The sequence below is a fragment of the Loxodonta africana genome, chromosome 8 (assembly GCF_030014295.1).
Source record: "Loxodonta africana isolate mLoxAfr1 chromosome 8, mLoxAfr1.hap2, whole genome shotgun sequence".
In the NCBI taxonomy this organism is placed as follows: Eukaryota; Metazoa; Chordata; class Mammalia; order Proboscidea; family Elephantidae; genus Loxodonta; species Loxodonta africana.
Window position 1 is genome coordinate 87752259 of NC_087349.1, and position 8906 is coordinate 87761164.

Below are 8906 nucleotides of genomic sequence, written 5' to 3' on the forward strand. Positions count from 1 at the left end.
AGAAAAACAAGACATATTTGAGTCTAAATGAAACTCGGATCAGAGACAGAATATTTTATAATGAACTCATTGCCAGCGAGTCAATTCCAACTCATAGTGACCCTATAGGACAGAGGAGAACTGCCCCGTGGGGTTTCCAAGGAAAGGCTTGTGGATTCAAACTGCCAACATTATGGTTAGCAGCTGAACTTTTAACCACTTTGCCATCAGCACTCCATTTTATAATGAAGACAAGTATTATTAGGTATAGGTCAGAGACAGGATGTAATTTTAAATTAGTGTTTTAACCACAATGTCTACTAGAGGAAGAAGCTAATTTTAGGAAAGAGGTATGGTTCTGATGTGGATTAATCTCTTGAGGATTAAATGGGACAATTTATATAAGACACTAAGCATAGTGCCTAGCAGTAAATGCTCAAAAAATGTTAATTATTTTGATTTCTTCCAATACTCTGTGATAAAAAACCATTTTCTTTCCCTAGCTCGCAATGGTGAGTCTGTACATAGTTCATTTCCTATCACATAAGCACTTGGATTTCTACTTCAAATTTATTCAGAAAGGGTGCTGACACTGAGGTAAAGGAAATCTCAGAAGACGACCTTCCCCAGCAGATCACCAGCACAATCTTCAGCATGCTTTCTTTCCTGAGTTGACCTCTTTTCTCCCGGGTTAAAGTTGAATAGCTGGGCATTAGCTGCTACTTGGAAAAGTGCTGAGTGGCTGATGTGTGCTGTCAGCATTGTCTGAAGCCAGCCGGAGAATGTCTGCAGGGCCCCTTCCATTCCACTCTCATTTGGCAAAAACTTAAACATTGTGATGCTTAGGAAGGTGGGAAGTGATGAAAATGCATAGTTCTTTCTAGCCATATCATACACTCAGTTAAAATGCCATATTCTCAATAGTTTGTTGAACTAGTAGAAACAATAGTGAAAATGGCAAAGAGAAACTATCATCTGAAGGGAAGTCTAGTCGTTACAAGGAAATTTAAGAAACAGGCAGTTTGTTCCCTATTCTCCCACTGACTGACGCTGTACAATGTTAAACAGTAGCATTTTCTCATCTGTAAAAAAGACGATAATAATAATTATTAAATTCAAGATGCATAAAATATGCACCTATATCAATGAATAGGGTAAATATTGTATGATCTACCTCTGAGAGTCCTGTTTGCCCTGACCTAACACGGTCGTTGGACCTGATGGACTTGACTTTCTGCCTCTCTCCTCATCGTTGTGAACCTCCCCTCGCAAAAAGTCTTTTGGCCTCGCTTATGCTTTTTTTTTAATCTTGTGACATTTTTCAGCAAAGGCAGGAAGAGGCAACTGACCCTCAAGTGAGAAATGTCCATCATTCACTTTCTTCCAAAATTCTTTTTCTTCTCTCAGAAGTCATCTTTATCACCCTGCTTCTTTATTACCCTGGAAGCCATGTCCTTTGGTGCTCTGGGTGCCTCCAGGGAATGACTTCTTTCCCTTGGTTTTAACCCAATTTGTTTTTTTACATGAGATACAATACAAGCAGAATGAGGTTGGTTTGTTTGTTCTTAAAGCCCATTGTGAAATGCTCCTAAAATATTTGATAAATAAGACTAGCCTTGTTAGAATGCTTATCCTGTAAGTATATTGAGGGAAATATCCAAATTTCCACAACTCAACGAGCAACAATTACAGAGTAGAGCAAAAACCCAAAATTTGGTCTTCCTTGTGAAAATAATGATTCTCCATCATCATTACCAGATGATCAACACAAATATTCAGATTAAAGGTTAGACAAAGGTCATTAACAACAAAGCTAAGGAAAGGATGGGAAAATCAGGTCATAAAACTACTAAAGAATTAGAAAAGTTACTTCTTCAAGGTTATCGTCTCTTCCAAAGTCAAAAAAATTCAATGGAGGCTTGGGGCAAGGTAAACTGCCTCTGTATGAATTATTATCCTTCCAGAGAGTGATACTCATTAACCATCTAACCCAAACTCAGACACAGAAGGATTTTTTTATTTTTTTTTTTAAGGAAAGTGCATGTGTGTGTGTGTGTGTGTGTGTGAAAGCTCAAGATATGGGGTGACAAGAATTAATAAGTAACACAAACTCAGAAGGGAAAAGTACGCAGGGCAATATTTATTATGCCAGTTTAAAGACCAAGACCTATTAATATTTCCTGTCCAAGGTTTCAAAATTGTTCTCGCTCTCCTACAATCTCCTAGTGTCAGACAATGAGACTATATGTACACACACTATCATCCAGTGAGACAACTGGGTTATGTATACCATTTTTCTACTTCCTCTAGGGCTTCCCAGCCTTGCTTGAAGTCTAATAGGAGCAGAATGTTATGAAGGAAAAATGAGTCTGTATATTCTACTTCAGACTTAATTTCATACAGTATATTTAAAACATGTCTATAATTTACTTGAATAGCTATGTCCACTAGGTAAAAAAACAAGAATGAGTAGTGTATAATAACTAAGGAACAAAAAGGGAACTGGCCCACCAAGTTCTGACCCTCGTGGAGTCAACAGTCTATGTGGCAAATCATTTGTATTTCCCTGCTCCTTCAGGCCCAACCTCAAACTGAATAATCTTTTTTTTTTTTTATTAACTTTTATTGAGCTTCAAGTGAACGTTTACAATTCAAGTCAGTCTGTCACTTATAAGTTTACATACATCTTACTCCGTACTCCCACTTGCTCTCCTCCTAATGAGTCAGTCCTTCCAGTCTCTCCTTTCGTGACAATCTTGTCAGCTTCCCACTCTCTCTATCCTCCCATACCCCCTCCAGACAGGAGATGCCAACACAGTCTCAAGTGTCCACCTGATATAATTAGCTCACTCTTCATCAGCATCTCTCTCCCACCCACTGTCCAGTCCCTTTCATGTCTGCCGAGTTGTCTTCGGGGATGGTTCCCGTCCTGTGCCAACAGAAGGTTTGGGGACCATGGCCGCCAGGATTCCTCCAGTCTCAGTCAGACCATTAAGTATGGTCTTTTTATGAGAATTTGGGGTGTGCATCCCACTGATCTCCTGCTCCCTCAGGGGTTCTCTGTTGTGCTCCCTGTCAGGGGAGTCATCGATTGTGGCCAGGCACCAACTAGTTCTTCTGGTCTCAGGATGATGTAGGTCTCTGGTTCATGTGGCCCTTTCTGTCTCTTGGGCTCTTAGTTGTCGTGTGACCTTGGTGTTCTTTATTCTCCTTTGCTCCAGGTGGGTTGAGACCAATTGATGCATCTTAGATGGCCGCTTGTTAGCATTTAAGACCCCAGACGCCACATTTCAAAGTGGGATGCTGAATGTTTTCATAATAGAATTATTTTGCCAATTGACTTAGAAGTCCCCTTAAACCATGGTCCCCAAACCCCCACCCTTGCTCCGCTGACCTTTGAAGCATTCATTTTATCCCGGAAACTTCTTTGCTTTTGGTCCAGTCCAGTTGAGCTGACCTTCCATGTATTGAGTGTTGTCCTTCCCTTCACCTAAAGCAGTTCTTATCTACTAATTAATCAATAAAAAACCCTCTCCCTCCCTCCCTCCCTCCCCCCCTCGTAACCACAAAAGTATGTGTCCTTCTCAGTTTTTACTATTTCTCAAGATCTTATAATAGTGGTCTTATACAATATTTGTCCTTTTGCATCTGACTGATTTTGCTCAGCATAATGCCTTCCAGGTTCCTCCATGTTATGAAATGTTTCACAGATTCGTCACTGTTCTTTATCGATGCGTAGTATTCCATTGTGTGAATATACCACAATTTATTTACCCATTCATCCACTGATGGACACCTTGGTTGCTTCCAGCTTTTTCCTATTGTAAACAGAGCTGCAATAAACATGGGTGTGCATATATCTGTTTGTGTGAAGGCTCTTGTTTCTCTAGGGTATATTCCGAGGAGTGGGATTTCTGGGTTGTATGGTAGTTCTATTTCTAACTGTTTAAGATAACGCCAGATAGATTTCCAAAGTGCTTGTACCATTTTACATTCCCACCAGCAGTGTATAAGAGTTCCAATCTCTCCGCAGCCTCTCCAACATTTATTATTTTGTGTTTTTTGGGTTAATGCCAGCCTTGTTGGAGTGAGACGGAATCTCATCGTAGTTTTAATTTGCATTTCTCTAATGGCTAATGATCGAGAGTATTTTCTCATGTATCTGTTAGCTGCCTGAATATCTTCTTCAGTGAAGTGTGTGTTCATATCCTTTGCCCACTTCTTGATTGGGTTGTTTGTCTTTTTGTGGTTGAGTTTTGACAGAACCATGTAGATTTTAGAGATCAGGCGCTGGTCGGAGATGTCATAGCTGAAAATTCTTTCCCAGTCTGTAGGTGGTCTTTTTACTCTTTTGGTGAAGTCTTTAGATGAGCATAGGTGTTTGATTTTTAGGAGCTCCCAGTTATCGGGTTTCTCTTCATCATTTTTGGTAATGTTTTGTATTCTGTTTATGCCTTGTGTTAGGGCTCCTAGGGTTGTCCCTATTTTTTCTTCCATGATCTTTATCGTTTTAGTCTTTATGTTTAGGTCTTTGATCCACTTGGAGTTAGTTTTTGTGCATGGTGTGAGGTATGGGTCCTGTTTCATTTTTTTGCAAATGGATATCCAGTTATGCCAGCACCATTTGTTAAAAAGACTATCTTTTCCCCAATTAACTGACACTGGGCCTTTGTCAAATATCAGCTGCTCATATGTGGATGGATCTATGTCTGGGTTCTCAATTCTGTTCCATTGGTCTATGTGCCTGTTGTTGTACCAGTACCAGGCTGTTTTGACTACTGTGGCTGTATAGTAGGTTCTGAAATCAGGTAGAGTGAGGCCTCCCACTTTCTTCTTCTTTTTCAGTGATGCTTTGCTTATCCGAGGCTTCTTTCCCTTCCATATGAAATTGGTGATTTGTTTCTCTATCCCCTTAAAATATGACATTGGAATTTGGATCGGAAGTGCGTTATATGTATAGATGGCTTTTGGTAAAATAGACATTTTTACTATGTTAAGTTTTCCTATCCATGAGCAAGGTATGTTTTTCCACTTAAGTATGTCCTTTTGAATTTCTTGTAGTAGAGCTTTGTAGTTTTCTTTGTATAGTTACATCCTTGGTAAGATTTATTCCTAAGTATTTTATCTTCTTGGGGACTACTGTGAATGGTATTGATTTGGTGATTTCCTCTTCGGTGTTCTTTTTGTTGATGTAGAGGAATCCAAGTGATTTTTATATGTTTATTTTATAACCTGAGACTCTGCCAAACTCTTCTATTAGTTTCAGTAGTTTTCTGGAGGATTCCTTAGGGTGAATAATCTTTTTTTAATGTGTATTAGAAAACACTGAAAATGTAAACCTGGATTCTTAAATAAAATGACCATTTCCGCCTATAGAATGTAGCCTCTTATATAGTCTCAAGCTTCTTTTCCAACCACATCTACCAGCATTTGCTCATAAAAACTCTCTACTAGCTAGGCTAGTACACTCACTGTTCCTATATAAATTTCCTTCTCTCGTATCTCAGGCCACCTGGAAAATAAATGGAATGCCATCCTACATCAAGGCACTTGAACAAAGTATCATATAACCTTGGCACTGGATGCAACTTTTGAGATCATTTAGTTCAATAACCCAATCTATAATGTTCCCAAAGGTGATCATCTAACCTACACTTGAAAACCTATCTTTTCTGCTTTTCCAACAAAATTCTTCTGATGCATAAAGAAAGCAAAAGGAATTTACAACCTCTGTTATGGACTGAAATGTGTCCCCCAAAAATGTGTGTCAACTTGACTAGGCCCTGATTCCCAGTATTGTGTGACTCTCTTCCATTTTGTAATTTCATGTAATTATCCTATATGTTGTAAATTCTAACCTCTATGATACTAATGAGGCAGGATTAGAAGCAGTTATGTTAATGAGGCAGGACACAATCTACAGGATTAGGTTGTATCTTGGGTCAGTCTTTTTTGAGATATAGCAGAGGGTCCTTCTCCAGGGACTGATTCCTCCTGATAACATGTCCAAAGTATGTGAAATGTAGCCTCATCATCCTTCCTTCTAAGAAGCATTCTGGTCGTACTTTTTCCAAGACAGATTTGTTTGTTCTTTTTGGCATGGTATATTCAATATTCTTCTCCAACACCACAATTCAAAGGCATCAATTCTTCTTCGGTCTTCCTTATTCATCATCCAGCCTTCATATGCATATGAGGTGATTGAAAACACCATAGCTTGAGTCAGGAGCACCTTAATCCTCAAGGTGACATCTTTGCTTTTCAACACTTTAAAGATGTCTTTTGTAGCAGATCTGTCCAATGCAATGCATTTTTTGATTTCTTGACTGCTGCATCCATGCTGATTGTGAATGCAAGGAAAATGAAATCCTTGACAAGTTCAATCTTTCCTCCGATTAGAAACTGGGATAGTTTAAAAAACTATTACACTAAATGTAATGTGGTAGCTGGGATGGGATCCTAGAACAGAAAAAGGACATTTGGGGAAAACTAAGGAAATCTAAATAAAGTATGGACTTTAGTTAATATCAATGTTCATTCATTAACTGTGATGAATGCACCATGCTAATATGAGATGCTAGTAACAGGGGAAGCTGGTGTGGGGTATATGGGAACTCCCTGTACTACCTCTGCACTTTTTCTATAAATTTAAAACCATTGTAAAATCAAAAGTTTACTTTTTAGAAAGTGGAGGGAGTGGAGACTTTGGAGGGATAAGTGGGTAATGGGATAGAGAAGAAATAGGAGGATGGAAATATGGGGCCATCAGTGAGGAGCACTAATCTAGTTGGAAATTATAGGGTTCCCAGTGCCAGAGTGACCGGGGGTCACCCAGGATCCTTCTTTAGGTGATTCTTGCACTCCTCTCCATTCCATCTCCAACTCCCAGCCCACTTACATCTGTTGGTCTCAGTCCTGAGAGAACACTACTCACCAATGGGCTTCTCTTATGGCTACACTACAAGTAGAAACAGCAAGGGAGGCAAGGGGAAGGTGTTAAGAAGCAGCAGAAATATACTGAAGGCCCTTCTTTCCTTTCTTTATTTCCCATATCTCATCTCCTTCCTTATCTTCTCTTGGGAAAGAATAGGATAAAATTATTATCCTTAATACTCCTGATATGTGAATTAGACAGGTTCAATCAGGTAAACAAACCACTCTAAATATTTGAAACAGAAGAAATTCGTTACACAAGTGGTTACTGTTGCTATCGAGTGGATTCTGACTCTTAGTGGCCCTATAGAACAGAGTAGAACTGCCCCGTAGAGTTTCCAAGGAGCACCTGGTGGATTTGAACTGCCAACCTTTTGGTTAGCAGCCGTGGCATTTAACCACTACGCTACCAGGGTTGGTGGAAGAACTGAAATATAAACTGGAGACAGTGAGGTAGCCCAGAGATAAGCAAAAGCCAGGAGCCATTGTACTACCACCCTCTAAGTTGGAAGGCTAAGAGAGGTGGCAGTGTTACTAGAGAACAGGGACTGGGGTCACCTAGGAGAAACTGGAACCACAGTTAGAGACCAAGATGAGCCACATGCTCCTTAGAGTTGCTGTCTGAGGCAGAGAGGGAGGGAGAAAAATACAGCAGAAGCTGCCTTCCTCTCATCCTTTTGTCTCCCACTTTCATTCAGAAGCCAGTAAAATGCAGCCTGAGAGATCTGTCCCCCTAATACAGACTGAGCAGGGAAAGGGTGGGAAATGGATCTAGGGCAATCATATCAACACTGAGAAACCATTTTATTTCTCCTGGAATCCAGATTTCTGGGTCCATGGAGTTGCAGTAACCCACCCAGTCCATTTGCCCTTAGGTGTCTTTTTTTTTTTAATAATTTTTATTCTGCTTTAAGTGAAAGTTTACAAATCAAGTCAGTCTGTCACATATAAACTTATATACACCTTACTACATACTCCCATTTACTCTCCCCCTAATGAGTCAGCCCGCTCCCTCCTTCCAGTCTCTCCTTTTGTGACCATTTTGCCAGTTTCTAACCCTCTCTATCCTCCCATCTCCCCTCCAGACAGGAGATGCCAACACAGTCTCAAGTGTCCACCTGACACAAGTATTAGGTGTCTTTTTGAACCCTGAGCATTTAAGGAACTAGTTTTCCTGGAATCACTTTCAGGTCAAACGATAGCCTAGTAGGCAGCTCAGTGGAGGCCATTTTGCCTTAGACATGGGGCTTTTTGGGAGAATTATCTATATGCAGTCAGGTTCGAGAAGCAGGAACTCCAGAGTCTGACTGGAAGCTGTGTTTTAGGGTATATGGCTGTTTTTACAAATGACTGACCCTGAAACCCTGTACATGCTCTGACCCTATCTCCTGAGAAACCAACATGAAAGGAATTTACAATGACCTACAGGAGGCTACCCTGCCGGGACCCCACCTATATAACCTGTTTTCATTATCCCTTCTTTGGGGCACCTTCCCCATACTTTTGGTTTGATGCTGCCTGATTCAAATTGTATCTACTTATAATAAATATATTCTGTTACACTAATTTCTGGTGTTTATCTGTGGATTAGGGTTTTTAACAACACAATAAGCTATCACTTTAGGACTATTTCTAGTTTTATGCACAATTAGGTCTGAGAAAAACAAGCAAATTGATGAGGTCTTTTTACTTGGGATTTTCCAAACATGTTTTATAAGCACCTTCTTAGGTAAACATGAAATCATCGCTCCCATTTTATAACTGGAAGGTTGAAAAAGGGAGCACTGTTTGCATGAGGTCTCAGAGAAGGTCCATCACAGGGCTGGGGGAAGGACTGATCTGTTTTATTTTACTCTGTTGTTCCACCTTTTCTCTGTTTTAATTATGCACAGGGTCATTGGCAGAGCTAAAGTTAAAACTGGGGCTTAGTGTCTTACCCAATAAAACTACTCTTCTGCCAAACCCAGCTTTGGAAGAGAGGGGTTTGATTGTTT